General features: G+C 35.1%; 1 long non-coding RNA gene across 2 annotated transcripts in view; it reads right to left on the bottom strand.

The window, feature by feature from the left end:
* Window positions 1-17,642, bottom strand: part of LOC116665280 — a 416,497-nt gene that overhangs the window by 60,524 nt on the left and 338,331 nt on the right. The gene's annotated exons all lie outside the window — the stretch shown is intronic.

The following is a 17,642-nucleotide window of genomic DNA, read 5'->3' as shown; positions in this document are numbered from 1 at the left end:
AACAAAGACCAGGTAGTTGGAACATCAGAAGATTACTATTAGCTAAAGGAAACCAGATATCTTAAGTTAAGGAATTTAGTGCTTTACTCTGTATGGGAAGGTGCAAGAGTCTGGGCTCACTGAGATTATTCCTTTGATGTGCACCTTAGCTCTCTAGGGCCAATAGCCTGTTCTTTACTATTCTGAGTTTCCTCGGGGGGTGGCTGCAGTGGCTGAGAGCTTGGCAGTGGCTGGTCTGCTGCTCTCCATCTTGAGTTCCTTCCAGCTCACCGCTGGGGGCAGTGGTAGTGGCTGATGGCTGATGGCTGATGGCTGTAGCATCCTTCATTTACAGACATGGCAGGCAATAGTTTTCATTTACACTGGTGACCTACTGCTTGTGATTGGCATCTGAAGTGGGGAACAGTCTTGTGGGACCCAAACCTTCACCTGTGGGATCTGATGCTGTCTCCAGGTAGAAACTGTCAAAACTGAGTTAGATCATAGTACACCCAGCCGGTTCCCAGAATTGCCTGGTTCAGGGAAAAAAACCCCACACATCTGGTGTCAGAAGTGTTGTGAGTCTGGTCATAGTGTAGGAGTAAAGGAGAAACACAGAAGAACTGGGTTTTCCACATCTTAAGTGAATGCTTCTTATTTAGAATCTTCACGTAGAAAACTCCACTCAACAGTGATCCCTTTAAATTCTTCATTTAGACTAGAAATAGATACGTACATTTCACTATAATTTAAACATGATAACAGTCAACAAATAAAACTGAATATTGATATTTATGTTTATATTCTTTTCTTAGTAGCTCCTAACTTTCTTAGAGATAACTCCAACATTTGCTGCTTGTGATAATGACTAAAGAATGTCATTAAACATGACTATCACCTTTACTGTCATATCACACATTTTAACACAATTCAAAGAAAGTCTGAGAAAGGAGTAGCTGATTAATATGTGATATAGCATTTTATGACTAATCAAGTATTATTGGAACCATTAATAATTATAATCAATTACCTGCACACCCTAAATGGTAAAATACTTAGGTAGCATGCAAGAAGGAAATAAAAATGCAATTCTAAATCTTATTGTTTTGAAATGGTTTTATATATATTATAGTAAAATGAGTGGAAGTTGATCAAGCAGTTATCTCAACTTTGTAGTGTATTGGTCTGAGGTTAGGCCAAAATGTAATGTCAGGCCTATTTTAAACGTATGTGAATAAACACACATGGACATACAGAAGTAAGTTGTTTTTTGAGCAAGTGGATTTGTCTCTTCATCAAATACCCTTCATTCAGCTATTCTTCTGTAGAGGCCATTTCATTTCACCATTTGATGGCCATCAGGGTTAATTTCACGTGTCAATTTGGCGAGGCTACAGCACCCAGATTTTGATCAAACACTAGTTGCTATGAAGGTTATCTCTTAGATGAGATTAACATTTAAATCAGTAGACTTTGATTAAAGCAGAGTACGTTCCATCATGGTGGAACTCATCCAATCAACTGAAGGCTTTCTCTGGGTAAAGACTGAGGTCTTCCAAGAATGAAGGAATTCCCTCTCCAGACTGCCTTCCAACTCAAGCTATAGCATCAACTCTTCCCTGGATCGCCAGCCTGCTGATCCATCCTGCAGATTTTGTACTTGCCACACTCCACCACAATCATGTAAAACAATTTCTTAAAATAAATAACTCTCTCCCCATTGATATATAGTGTATGTGTTACTTTTCTGTTAATTTTGTTTTTCTGGAGAACCCTAAAACACTGGCTAAACTAGAGTTCTTGAATTAACAGTTAAAAAAAAAAGCAAATCATAACATCATCATATTCTAATATTCCCAGGTTCTGTACCACTTTCTGAGCAATCTCAGATTTCTTTAAGACATCACTAATGATATCATGAAAGAAAAGGTAGTAAAACTAAAAGGTTTGGTCAGCTGCCTCACCATCCCCACGTGGTATTTTGAAGCCCAATGTATAAAATCAAACTCAGGAAAACTGCAAAAATGAGAGTGGTTCTACATTATTTTCTGTTGTAGTATTCTCTGATATTACAACTATCAACCCAGGATTACCCTACAACAATAATTATATACCTCACTGCTCTTAACAGGCAGCAATAATTGCTGGGTTGTAGCAGGTAAACTGAGATAGTAAAAAGAATTTAAGACTCCAACAGCCTCATTGCTCTAAGAAAAAGCTTTGCCAATCATTTCCAATGCATATCATTAATGTTAACTTTATAAACATCTAAAATGAATGAAACTGGAAGTATCTTGATAGTCCCCAAAGACGGACTTAACTTTCTCACTGTTAGAAAAAGAAAAAGTGAACCATATGTTTTCTCATTACAAAAATAACTACCACTTTTATGCTGAAGTCGGTTCCCTTTTCTGCTTATTACCTGAATTCAGTTACCTGATAAGCATGAATTCCAATGAAACATTTCTCCTGTCTCTTGGAACACTGGTCCCTGTGCTACCTTTGGGATGCTGTTTTATTTTGTTTTGTTTTTCATTCCTGAGGCAGGAAATGTTTATTCCTTCAGGTTTGAGTTTGATTTGGCCAAGTAAGCTCTCTTGTCCAACATCAAAGCATAACAACTTCCAGCAGTTACACAGCAAAACAAAACCTGCTTTTTCATTAAAATCCGCTATCATCACGATTAGAAAAAATGATTCAGGCTGACTCTTACATGCTTACCTCAAAACATGATTGTTTCAGTTAACATGCTGACTAAAATTTAAATTTATAAACAACACAGTTTCCTGGAAAACATCTGTAAAATGTAAGAGTTGCTTATGTTGTTTAAACAACCAAAAAGAGTAAGGGAAGTTTGTTCCAAATGACAAAGGATTGTCCCAAAAGTTCTTATCTCTAAATATTGTTGTTTTTCTTGTTTATCCATGTGCTAAAATTTATGGGTATGAACAATAGAATTTTTTGGAGAACGTCATGATAATGCAAAAGCTGCTATGTAATTTAAGCCGACAGACAGTACACAATGAGTTTGTTCCAAAGTCAAAGCACTATACTTGTTACAATATTACTGAATAGGAAAGGTGAAGAAAGAGAAAACAAAAGAGGTGTGAAAGAACTGGGGCCTGCTCTCCCTTCAAGAAACATGAAGATTGGGCATTTGGAAGTGAAAATTTTTGAGCATGTCAATAGGTGAAAATGTATAGCAGTGTGTTAAAAATATGATATAAGTTCTAAGTTTATTTTTTCTCACTTAATATAAGTATAGCCACAAGAGTGAGAGGTACAGTGAGTATTCCCATTTTATGGGTGATGCAACTGAGGTGGTTAAGTTGCTCAAGGACATTCAGCAACTTTGATTCAGACATTCTGTCCTCAGAGCCTCGCTCTAGATAAGACTCCTAACACTCAGTAATGCACAAACAGAGGAAAAGGTGAAGACACAAGCTTCTTTATTCAAATTCAGATGCATAATAGGTTTCTTATTTTCTTAAAACTAAGTGAGACAATAAATTAAGTAAGTTCTAGGCCTTCAAGTCATAAATGTTACCCTATCACCAACTAGACTGCACATAGTTAACAGCAGCCTCTGGGCAGCACCTCCGCGAACTGGGTTTTTCCTGGAAGCCACCTGCTTAGCAGCTGGAATAACTTCCACTGTTAAGAGACCTTTGGGGTTCAAGGCAGATACAACCGATACAACCTGCTGGGGATGATGGCAAAGGGGGTGTCATCTTAAAGGAAAATGGAAAACTTTTTAACAGAGATGTGTGGGTAGTTAATGGCAGAAGTCTTGCAGAAGTCTTGCAGAATTAAAACGTTTTCTTAAAGCATCACCCATGATTAACCTTTCTCTCAGTTGGCTGGCTTTCTCCACTGTCTCCTGTAAAAAGTATGCATATTCCTATTCTTCTTAGCCTTCTATCTTATTGTTGATTAATTCATTTCCAGGATCTATAACAGTCTTGATTTTTATAATGAAATGATGTTCTTTTGTTACCTCAATAATAAATTTCCTTGGCTAGAGTGGAAAATAAAAATCCAATGTTAAATAGGGAATATAGAATTCCATGCTAAAGTAGGCCACGTTAGAATAAAATTCTGGAAAAGAATTCCATATGGAATAAGTATGTATTAGCCTGAGTCATATTCTTTCTATCTTAATAATTGTTTTATCACACACTCCTTATGTAACTACACTCACACATTCATTGCATCTCATTCTTGTTCAAGATTTACAAATAACATATTTTTTTAAGAACTACCATGGCAGCACTCGAGTGATTTCCTACAATTTTTAGAAGTCTTTTCTCTTGAAAGGGCTGAACCACAAACTCAACACCTTCACTCCAAATAATGAAATGTGGTGAAAGTGATGAGAAAGGGATAAAAAAGAATATTTAAAGTGGAAACGAAATGTCTCCCTCCCTGTCGATGGCCTGCAATGGGCTGGGGCTTTTTGTGGGTTTGGATGTTTACTTACTATCTAGGTCCCCACTAGAGCATGATCCATCTGAGAGCCTGACCGCCCACTCTTCTGTGACTTCTGCATGGAGCACAAAGTCTGAAGCATAAAAGTTGCTCAGCAAAGTTTCATTAAATTAAGTGAATGATAATGTTTTTGCCTCAAATATAGGGCTTCACTTGAATTCACTGACAAAGTATGTAAATTTTACCCACATGGAAAGTGAGATCATAGCATCATAGAATTTTAGAAGTAAAAAGAAGCTCATGAGGTTTCTTTCTCGGTGCCTAAGATAATTTTAGGTTGTAGGAGAAAAGTACACACTGAGAGAATCTGAATCCAGTTCTCAAGTTGTTTTTTTTCCCCCCTAGTGATGTGCATTTTTCTGATATTTTGAAATTCAAAGTTTCCTTTCCATTCATATTGAAATGACTGCCCAGTCTGCTTACCAGATGCCTCTTAGACTAGCCCTTGTCAGGGCTCAGTGCAGAAGGATCATCCACTGGATCAGGCCACTTTCTGTTCCTCCCTTCCCACTTAAATTAAAAATTCAATGTCTCAATTATAAGGAAATTATAGCTCAGGCACAAAGAATAATACAAATTCAGAGAGTAATATTTAAATCACAGGTGGAAACTAATTTTCTAGAGTTTTTAAAATAGAGAATACACATCCAGAGAGCTAATCTAACTCAAAGATATACTACTGTTACCTTTAAATATAATAGACGTATATGTGAAATCTGAAAAAAAAAAAGACACAAATGAATTTATTTACAAAACAGAAATAGACTCACAGACATAGAGAACAAAATTATGGTTACCAGAGGGGAAAGAGGGTGGGAAAGGATAAATTGGGAGTTCTAGATTTGCAGATACTAACTACTATGTATAAAATAGATAAACAACAAGTTTCTACTGTACAGCACAGGGAACTATATTCAATATCTTGTAGTAACCTATAATGAGAAAGAATATATGTATGTGTATGCATGACAGAAACATTATGCTGTACACCAGAAGCTGATGAAACATTGTAAATGGACTATCCTTCAATTAAAAAAAAAAAAAAAGAAAGAAATAGTTGAACTGAAGTACGTTAGATGACAGTCAAGGGCTTACAGCAAATACACCAACCCTTCTGCATGTGATTATATTAAGCATTTCATTCCTCTGGATTCTTATAGCTTTAAAATGCACACACACTTGAAACAGGTCACATCTGCAAAGACCTTAATTATCATTTAAAACCTTATCAGGGTTACTAATCACTTGACACCAAGTCTGAGACTCAGTGCAGGCGCCCCAGGGTGTAAAGAAGAGACCAGTATCAGAAGTAGTTTAAGTACATCACAGATAAAGTCTATCAAGCTCAACTAGATTTAAGCTCTTTTTCGTCAGACTCCATAAACCTTCGGCACAATTTTATGAGACTTACGCGTCTTGCAGTTACATGGCTGTTTTATTCTTCCCTGTAGCCTGTGTCTTCTGTGTGGGTAGGAGCTGTGTGATGCTTCCATTTGTTTCCTCAGTTCCTATTCAGTGCTTCCCATGAAGAAAGTTTTTTTTTTATGTTTGCACATTAAATTTTGCTTTGAGCCGTCATTACATTTGGTAACTACACTCTCTGGTCATATTTAGGATATAAAAGGAGCAAGCAGCAGTCCATAGACTTGGGCTAATTAATTGCAGAAGCACTAATATTCTGAAATAAATCTGCTTCATGGTAGAGCAGCATCTATTTTGTTGCCTTTCTACTTCTAGACACAATTAAACAAGAAAAGGACAATTAAGTCTGGCTTTTGTGTGTGTGTGCTGCAGTTCTGACCTATGAAGCTCCACTCTTTCACCAGAAACCTTTGCAAACCACTAGTTTCTGGTTTTATTTAGTATGTCCAAATCAGATTTAACAGAACCAGACCCATTCCAGTACATCAGGCACAAGAAGTCCCTTTGATCTTTTTGCCACTTTTAAGAAACAGCTGCATCTTTGTCAAAGACCTAGCAGGAAGAGCCAAAAGTTTGAGAACAGATACAGCCACGTGCGAGAAGATAGAAAGAATTGTTAGAGGAATCGACTCCTTGTTAGAATCCCAGAGACCTGAAGGGAGGTCTAGGGCTTTAAACACGGAGTAATTTCCAAGAGTTGGGCCTCAGAGGTGACCCGTTCCATCATCCTATTGAATAAGACAGCCTGATATCACCATCAAAGAAGGACGGGATGGTAAGATTGGTTTTAAGGTTATCCAAACATTCGCTTCGTAATAAGGAAATTACAACCAAAAATAAGGAAATTACAACCCAAAAAGTTCATACTTGAACTTTGCCCTTCTCTAATTTTTTCAGATAAAATTGAAGCCTTTCTTTGTTAAAATTCCTCTGTTGTGTTTTCTTCCATCTGCGTTTCATTTCAGGGAGAAAAGAATATCCTGCATAAACACTCAACGTATATTTCCGTGCACGGGGTAAAAATGGCCATCTACTGCATCTGTATCTACTGCATATGTCTCCCCTGCGAGGCTCTAATCCCACTAAGGGCGTAGTACCCCTCAGCATAGCCCACAGCTCCTGTCACATGTTTGAACTGAACTGAACTTTATTTGTTGTTCCAGATAAATGCTGGAGTTTGCCATGCACAACGATGTCCAAACACTTCTTTTGAGCAGAGCGTTGCAAACGACAAAATGAAGATTCCGAAGCTAGCTCAGATATGCTGGGTGAGAGAGAGGCTCTGAGGGCTGGCTCCAAGACCTGGGAAGGGTTAACCTTTACCTCTGGTTCTGCCACTGCTCCAAGGTTTACTTTTCCACGCGGGTGGAAACGGACCACTGAGTGAAAGAAAAAGCAAAGCGGCAGATGACAGACAGCAGAAGTTTTCGATCATAGCCTCATCCAGGTTCCCAGCACATGTTGTAGATTGAGTGTTCTGTGAAGCCCAAGAGGCATGAACTGAACAGGAGGCTGAGCCAGAACTCCTCATGGTTTATTGAAAACATTTCCAGGTCTTGGAAATGTACCCTAATAGGAATTCCTAACATTTCTGGAAAAGCCAGGGAAACCAATATGTTCTGAGAACCCAGTGGCCTTCCCTCTCCTCTTTGGGAAGAAAGATGAAGTAGGCAGTCCAGGCAGTACATACTTGAGTGTAAGTTGCTTTCAGAATTTAAACAAGAAGATACAACATCTTATAAATATCTTATACTATTCTGAATGTTTGTTTATATATCCATACATATGCATATTTATGTAGTTAATACAACACACAATGGGAAGCAAAAAAATCTAGATTCTAAACCAAGCTCTCTTCTCAAGGAAGGACACCAAATGATCTCTGAGGTGTCTCCAAATTCTAACTTACATTATTTAATTTTTTATTGAAGTATAGTTGATTCACAATGTTGTGTTAGTTTCAGGTGTATAGCAAAATGTTTCAGTTATACATACATATATATATATATATATATAGCCTTTTTCAGATTCTTTTTCAGTATAGGTTATTATAAGATGCTGAGTATAATTCCCTGTGTATTTCATTTTATTTTTTATCAGATTTAAAGAAGTATATTTTAGGAACAGTAAACTGCATACATTTAAACTGTACCATTAAATCAATTTTGACAGATGTACACACCCATGAAACCACCAACACAATTGAAAAGCAGAATATTTCCATGATCCCCCCCAAAAGATTCCCTGTACCCCTGTACCCCTTCCTCTACCTCCAACTGAGCCAACCACTGATCTGTTTTCTGTCAATATAAAAGAGTTTGTATTTATGTAAATAGAATTATCTAGTAAGTACTCTTTTATGTCTGGCTCTGTTCACTCAGCAAATGATTTTTGAGAGTCACCGATGTGATTGCATGCACCAGTAATGTCTTCTTGACCATTTTGAAGATAGCTCATTGGTTATTTGTGTTTGTCTAATGTTATTTCATGATTTTAGATTGAAATTATGTATTTTGGGAAAAAATACACAGAAGCAATATTCTCTTCTCAGTACAATAATAAAGAGATACATGATGTCAATATGTCTTACTACTTTTGATGTTAACTATAATAATTTGATTAAAGTGGTGTCTGTTGTATTTCTCTACTGTAAAGTTACTCTTTTTGCATTTGTAGGTGATCAATACCTTGGGGCAGATACTCTGTGACTATGCAAATATCCAGTTTCTCCTCAAACTTCCATCCACTAATTTTGGCATCCATCAGTGATCTTTCTCGCAAAGATTATTACTGTGGCCTTCCAGTGGGGATCGTCTATTTCTTTTATTCCTTACACATTTATTAATTGAAATTCTTCTGTAAGGAAGAACTATTCCTTCTCCCCTAATTAATATTAATTTATATTCTATGGATTATACAACAATGCTATTATTATTTATTTTGTTGTCAGACTAGTCTAGATTTGGCCATTGGGAACTCTTTCTTTCCTTTTAACATGGTCCCATCTTTTTTAAAGCACTTCCTTACTTTCCAGCACCAAAATGTTGCTTATGCCTATCTTGTTTTTCTCCTGTTCCAGATGGAGAATCAGCCACATTCCCTTGGTTTTATTTATGCTAATCCTAAGAGGAGGGTCTCTGCTTCTATCCCTTCTGTTGAGAAAGCTAGGAGATACATGTATTTATACTAACCCAAGCATACACAGAAATTTACATTTATTACTGTAAATGTAATCCAGCTATTTCTGCAGACTTCTGACTCCAATCCAATATATGCCTATTTACCACCCTCTCCCTGTATTTATTTTATAGTTGTCATATGCATTCCAAAACAATGCATCCCAGAACCTCACAAGATAATGCTGTGATTTTTGCTTTAAACCGTTATGTTCATTTTTTGATTGAGTGTCTTTTATGCACACTTAACTATTTGCTATTTCTGATGCTTTCCATTCATTTCTTAAGCTTTGTGTCTCCCCCGGTATCACTTCCTTTTAGCTTGAAGAATTGCTTTTCTTGAAATACAGATCTGCTGGTAATCTTTTGTTGTTATAGTTTTTTGGATTTTTGTTTGTTTGTTAACCTGGAATGTCTGTATTTCACTTTCTTTCTTAAAACATATTTTTGTCTGGACTAGAATTTTGGCTTAGTAATTCTTCTCCTTTCCATACTTCAAAGATTTGACCCATGGTGTTCTGGACTTCTTTGCATCTGATGTGAAAACCATAATCTTTCAAATCATTTTTTTTTTCCTAACTACTTTCAAGATTATCACTTTCTCTTTGGTGCTCAAGCAGATTCACTTAGATGTGGCTAGGCATTTTATTAGTACTTATTCTACTCGTGGTGCATTAACCTTCTTAAAGTTGTAAAATTAAGTCTTTCACCAAATTTGGTATGGTTTTGACCATTTTTCTTGGTATGTTTATTTTAATAGACAGTTAAATTAATTAGAGCTAAACTGCACATTCTGTGTCACGTGCAGTGGGTGATATTGCAAATCTCAGTTCAATCCTTTTATCCTTAGGGTTAACAGCTAACTTTGATTATGCTCCATGAAAGAATGGTCCTAGGTCAATCAGAGATTTGGGGAGAGTTGATACAGAATTTAAGGCTCCACTTCTTTGGCTTCTTCCTCTTCAGGACTTCTTCTCCACTCTCTAGAGGCCGTGGTCACCCTGGGCGCTATCTTCTGGTTCTGTAGATGCTCTTCACAGCTTTGTACTGTGACTGTGGCTAGTCTCAAGCTCGGGTTATCAAAATAAGCTCAACCCATGACAGCCCTTTCTTCCAAATTTCACCTCACCTCCAACAGATGTCTGCTTTTATTCACTCTTCAGGAGCCATTAAGTAAAATTGTCTACGTGTGTATGTATCTGTATGATTATGCATTTTCTCCAGAGTATGTAGTTGTTATCTGCCAAAGGGTCAATCTATTGTGTTCTTATTCTACCATACTAAAGGCAGAAATGCCTCAAATTCTATTATTTAATAAAGCAATAAATGTGTGTGTGTACTTTTGACTAAACTATTGCAAATGCTACTTATTGCTTCCCTTTATTCATTTTTCCCATGTTGCTATTTAATTACTAAAAGTTATTCTTTTAATTGCTAATATGTAGAGTACTCACAACCTATCAGGTATTTTCACCTACACCATTTTTGCTGTTTTCAAAGAACCTACGAAAAAAGAGTAGATATTATTTTCAACAAGCTAGAGAAAAGGAAATTGGAATTCCAAAGATTAGAAGATAACAGAAGATCACACATGGTATGGATTCATATGTGTGTGGAGAGAGAAAACTGTCCATTTCTAGAGCAGAGACAGCCTAAAGAAAACTTAAGGATAACCGAATCCAAGCATTTCCTATGAAAGACTGGAGTTGGATCATTTAGGTGACTTTCAAAGCTTGCACTAACTAGTTAATGACTGAGCCAGAATATCTTCTCTGGGAAAAGACTTAAGTGGTCATAAAAAAAGCCAATGTTCGTTCTATAGAAGGAAGGACTTCTAGCAAAAGGGCTGTATAAAAATGACAAACTAAAAAATTGTACATTGTCTACTAATTTAGAGGCATTTAAGCAGAAATAGAACTTGTCAGGGAAGCAGAAGAATATGTTTAAGCATTTGATGGTTTATTGAACTAGGTGACCATTAAGGTTCCTTCCAGACCAGAGCATTCATGACTTGACAATTCAGTGGCCATTACGTTGCATCTAAAAGTGACATTCTTTCCTTGTGACTCTATCACCTTGACACGTTTGTGTGTATGCCCCGAAGAAATAATTTTTTAAACTGTGGAATTAATGTTCTTAACATGTGGTGCTTGTAGAGCTATTGGTGCTGCCTAGGAAAATACTTTAGAATTCCAAACAGTAGCAGACATAGATTTCACATGATGAAATCACTTCCATAATATTGTCATTTAATCTTCTCTATAAAAACATAAAGTGATGTTCTTATTATAGTTGAAATCAATTGTTATGTTTAAAAATCAGAACAATTTTTTTCTTATAAATCAAACACAGAGACATACACTTGTATATAGAAATAGAGATATATGGAATGACATTTTTCCTTGGAAAAATATTTCTACGAATGTAGTTTGACTTTAAAATTTTTAGGTCAAAGAGGAAATGTGACAATTGTAACTTTTTTATATTATTCTGTAATTCAGATTAATGTACTCATGAGCCTCTCCTTTTTTTCCAGTAGGACAATGGTTATCAAATGTGGTCGAGGGACCCCTAGAAGTTCCCAAAACCAATTCAAGGATTCTGACAGGTAGGCCCAACTACTTCCATAATAATAGGAAGACATTTTTGCCCTTTCTGCTTTAATTCTTGTACAAGTATACAGTATAATTTTCCAGAAACTATATGCCATACAGGACATCATTACTTTTACCACTAATGGAATATGTGCTTGTGTATTCTTACATTTTCTATAATCTAATAATAGCATATAATTATGTGCATTTTTGTATATAGTAACTCAATTTTTAATTAGGACTTACATTATTCTATTACTATCACCAATAATACCTCTTTTAATCTTTGTAAACTCATTATCATCCAATAAATCCTACTATGAAATCCTGAAATTCTCCTTGTACCTACGTGGAAGCAAAAAAAGAAGTAGAATTTGTCTGGATTTGGATAATTTTAAATTGTGAAACATGTTCTAAACCTTTAAGCATTATCCAAAGATAAACTGTTATTATTTTATATGTAAGAATTTACTTTGAAATAGAGGAAATACATATTTCTTATATTTGATGAATGATTATTGGGCTTACAATAAGATAAGAAGATTTTCTTTTCTCAATCCACAGATGTATCATCTACATCTAAAAATGCTGAAAAAATGAAGCTGATTAATATGAGGGTTTTTTTCATAATATAGAGGGTTATTTGACTAACGGAAGAGAGGAAAATCTCTAAAGAACCTGGGTGAAACTGTAATCAAAAAACAAAACTATGACAAAATGCTAATTTCTTCACCTTGTAAACGCTAATGATATTTTTTATTGTGTCTTTTGAAACAGAATATTTTAAAATAGTTTTCTAGTGCCATTTCAGCTGCAATGTCATTTGGAGACCAAACATTTGAAATTAAAAATAAATAATTAAATATTTAAAACACAGTTAGGCTGAAGTCTTTAACAGACAAAACTGTTTGTTAACAGCTTTTCAACCTAGACTTGTGGAAGCCACTGAAACTGTCTTACAGGGGATGTTATCATATTCCATTGACTGGAGAAGAACACAGAATACCTGGGCCGTTTGGACCACTGACATCGCTCAATGCTTGCTGCTGAAAAATACGTAAAAGCATTCACATCTGTGCCAATCTTCAGTGTTATAGTATCTTGTCAAATTGAAAAATTTCCTTGCAAACATGGAGATGAGATAATATCTGCAGAACTGTACTTTGTCCTTACAAATGGATACATCTACAACATGGCTGGACTTGCTCATTTGCTTGTAGTCATCTGTTATGGGTACCAAATAAGCAGCCAGGGAGAGCTTGTTTTATGTGAATTTTTGGCACCAAGCACAAGTGGCACTGAAATATTCACAGTGTTGAGTAATATTTCTTAATTGTATCATTTGAGGGGCCTCTTGTTGACCGTGTTGACTTTTGCAATGGTGGTACAAAAGCTGTAATAGGTAAAACTGCTAGTGCCTTACCATAAATCAAGGTAGTGACACCCAACTGGACTACTGGTCATTGTATTCTTCGCTGATAAGCACTTGCATGTAAAAAATAATAATAATAATGTCAGTTTTAATTAGGAATATCTGGTTCCTTGGCTCTCCCTGAGCACTTAGGATAATGGAATCTGGTGCTTTCTTTCTCCCCTGGAACATGCAGGGAGGCTTGAGAGATTTCACTTGACAGTGGTTTTAAGTTAGGAAGGAGAAGGATTCAGGAGTGAGACAACATGCTCCCATCTTTCCAGAATTCCTCTTCATAGTTAACTGGTAAAAATATGAATAAAAATATGAATGACTAAATCCATTCTTCTTTTCTTGAATTTATTAAATAATTTTGACACAAAAGTTCATTTTTCTTCGCAAGTACAGTTCTAGGTTCTTGTTTGTTGTTTTATTGATTTTAAATTAATTTACTGTCAAAAATATTTTATCTATTGTTGTCTCTGTTCTGTTATAATGTAAGGCCCATAAGGATGGAGCTGGTGTTTATGTTCTATTTGTTACCCAGTATCTAGAACGATGACAGGTACATAGTAGGTACTCAACAGAAAAGTGTAAAATGAATTCTTTTTATTTTTATGTTCAACTTAACTTGCCTGAATTTTGTGTGTGTGTGTGTGTGAACTATGCTTCAAATGAATCACCCTTAACAACAACAACAGAAAAGTCTATCCAATTATGTTTACCATTATTTACAAAATAAACAAAAGTTCTTTTCTATATATAGCAGGGATCTTTTTACCTTTTTTGCTGCTTTATCATTCTCTTTTCTGACTTGAAATTAATTGCATTTAATTTGTGATAGCCCATTGCTTCTTCTCTTCAGATTGCTCTTTAATATTTTTGCTTTTTTAAGTCTTCCAGACTTATTTAATAATACATATGTTTTTATTTTTATTTTATTTTTTAAATTTAATTTTATTTTTTAATAGCAGTACTGGGGATTGAACCCAGGACCTTGTGCATGCTAAGTATGCACTCTACCACTGAGCTATACCCTCCCTCCAATATATGTTTTTAAATATAGCTCCATCTAATGGGTTATAATCATGTAAATCCATGTTTATAGGATACATGAATAACCCAAAGAATTAGCAACTGGAAATGTCACTATATTTGCTAATCACTGATATTTTCTAGTGGCTAATGCCTTGCTCCCTTCTACTCAAGATTTTAAAACTAGATCCAGCCTCACCCTGATGAGTCTACACAACTGTGAGTCAGAGAGTCAGCCTGTACTTAATTAAAAGCTCTTTCCCTTTTAGTTGAAGACTTTGAAAAGTCTCCCAGTTCACAATTAGTTATCCTTGTCTTCACATACATCTTCTCCTCGCTGAAGCACATCCACAGGAACATCAGACAAGAGTTAATCTGCTCCCTGTTGTGTCTGACTAGCCACCTTACCAGCCTTCTGGCTGTCTTGCTGATTCCTAGTTAACAGAATCTCTTGATGGGTTTGAAGACTGGTTTAAAATAACTTCATTATCGATGGAAAATCATTCCTCTCCTTGTCTTGTTTCAACTGACTCTTCCTGCCTTGTTTTATATATACACCCCGCTGGTCCGCAGTTTGGAGAAGTATTATATATACACCATATATATATATATAAATATATAAATATACTAACATTCACCTGTGCTTGCACAGTCATACAAATACTGAATGATACCACCGCTACAATCACCAAGATCAATCATGAGTGCTCAGGTTAGCTTCTTGTAGAGTGATGCCAGTTTAGATGGCACTGGAGAGGACAAATTTGGCTAGATGGCTATGATTCTGAAGGGGACAGATGAGGCATAAATATGGCTACACTGTCTGATGTAATTGCCTACATAGTTGTTTATTTTTTACTACTATCATCATCCCACCATCATCATCACTATTTACAATGATATCTATTTGCTATTTCTTTGCCTTATAAGCACAGCATGAATTTCATTAAATCTCATTAAATTGAATGCTCTAGAATATTAAGTGTACCTATATTTACCAAATCCAACATATTCTCCTAGCCACCAAATTTATTTCTATTTTAAAGAAGGGAATTCTGATGTTCAGAACAGAAAAGGCCATTTTTTCCTAATGGCCCATATATGTCAGTGATGGAGCTGGTAATAAAACTCTAGTTGTCTGACTCTCCAATTCAGTGCTCATTTGAAACTGCATTCTTCATTCAATGAAAGCTAAATGAGAAAATAAAAGTTACATGCTGATTCCACAGGATATGTCCTGCCAGACTAATGTTACCCATTTCACTCTTTGTGACCCAAGCATACTTCAAGCACTATTTGCTAAATGACCTGTGAAGGTCATTTCATGCAACAGTGCAATATTTGATGTTTCTGAGTCACCCATATTTTGAAATATTAACAAAATATAATTTGTGAGCCTTCTTCTCTTTTCATAAAATTAATAGACTACTTACCCACGCCAGTCTCCTAGTAAGGTTATGAGGACTTATTCATTCAAACTAATAGTAATAATGATAAGTACTGCAATAAGTAGTAAAAAAAAGTTTTTTAAAAGGTTCCCTGCCATTTGCCAAGCAACACCGTAATAATTTAACATATACTATTTCTCTGGAACTCTCTTAAAAACACCTGAGATTGGTATTATTATCATTATTATTATTATTACTTTACTATAAATAAAGATAAAGCTTTGAGCATTCAATTAACAGACTAATGTTTCAAATTCCATTCTTCAGATCCACATCTCTTACACTGAGAATAAGGTATTATTCTAAAGCCTCTCAATTTCAAATCTAAAAATAAATATGAAGCTGAATTGAAGAAAGAGAAACTGTTATCATCAATGTCTTCTGTGTGATCCAGAATACTTTACTAGATATGCAATAAAGCACGCATAAGTTGTAGTCTACATTCTAAACAGGTCTATTTATCATCACAATAAAAAGGCATATATATTTTTTATTATTTAAGAGAAGCATAACCACTTTCAAAGAGCTTAATAGATGCTTTTTAAAATTTGTGTTTATTTTTAGACATAATATTTAACTACCAAAAAATAAAAGGTGCCTTATGAATTGCCACATAAAACAGATATTAAACTAGGCAGATAATTGCCTTGGTTTATTACTTTTCTTTCATTAAATATTTATGAAGACAGTCTATCTATAGAAAGTGTCATAAAAAAGAGTAAGAGTAACACTACTATTGAAATATTTAAAAGTAACTCAAAAAGCTTTCATGCTCAGGGGTCAGGAATCTTAAGAACAGAGAAGAAGACATATCAAATAAAACTCAAAATGAGATATTCTAAAAGAAAACGGGTAGGAAATGAACATGAAAAATGTATCCCGGTAATTCCCAGACTAAAGTAGCAGGGAAAGAGGTCTACTACTAATGTACACGGTTTGAAACCACTCACACTAAGTACACACAGTGGTTCTCGTCCTTGGATCTTTTTGAGACTCTGCTGCAGAACTTTTAAAAATCACCTACAGCGGGACCTCTCCATTTAATATTCTGATTCAGTGAGCAACTCTGAAGTAGAACTCTTGCATCTATACTTTTAAAACAAACAGTAAAGCAAACAAACAGCCTCCTCAAAAGCTTTTGCTGGGTATTCAGCAGTGGAGAACCACAAATGCATCAACTAGATAACTACTCAATCTTAATTCCAGGCGGTAGATTTTTTTTTTCATATTCTATCATACTTTGGGGTATCGGGGTTATAAATGGTGCTACCCAGTTCAAAAGGAATAGATAATTAAAAGAGGAAACAGGAGAAAAAATATGGCAAGAACCTATTTACCTGATGGGGAAAAAACACAAAATAAATAAATGATAGGATTACACATATAATGGTGACATCTCATGTATTTTTTAACCTAAAGATCCTAGTATTGTGTCTCATATTTGGCATAAGCATATAATAACTACTTAATGAATCAATTAATTATAATAGAAAACATTTGGCTATAATAAAAGAATTTTATTAAAAAAAGAATAAAAGTTTGGTGAAGGAAAGTATGTATAATTGCTATGTTAAACATTACTAATATGGAAATCTTTCGACTGAAGTGTACCAAAGATAAATACACAGAGAAACCCATCCTGTTGACATTATCCTTCATAATGTTGAATTAAAATTTGGGATATCAAGCATAAAATTTAGACTCTAGTAATATAGATGTAAATTTGTATTTGTATTCCAAGTTTTGAAAATTGAGATGTAAATATAAATACGATCGAACCCTCAGGACTATGGGAAAGAAAGTGATATTATGAAGTTCTTCCTTCATTCCTAGTACAATGTTTTGCAAATAAAGAGCTTTTAATATTATCTCAGATGGCCTTAGAGAAATGTGAGCTTCTAAAAAATAAAAAACTTTGACTAGTGACAAGATTATACTGCATAGTACAGGGAAAATATATACAAGATCTTGTGGTAGCTCACAGCAAAACAGAACGCAACAATGAATATAAGTATGTTCATGTATAACTGAAAAATTGTGCTCTACACTGGAAATTGACACAACATTGTAAACTGACTATAACTCAAAA

The sequence above is a fragment of the Camelus ferus genome, chromosome 8 (assembly GCF_009834535.1).
Source record: "Camelus ferus isolate YT-003-E chromosome 8, BCGSAC_Cfer_1.0, whole genome shotgun sequence".
Classification (NCBI taxonomy): Eukaryota; Metazoa; Chordata; class Mammalia; order Artiodactyla; family Camelidae; genus Camelus; species Camelus ferus.
Note: the sequence above shows the minus strand (reverse complement) of the source record. Positions and strands in the feature narration are given on the sequence as shown.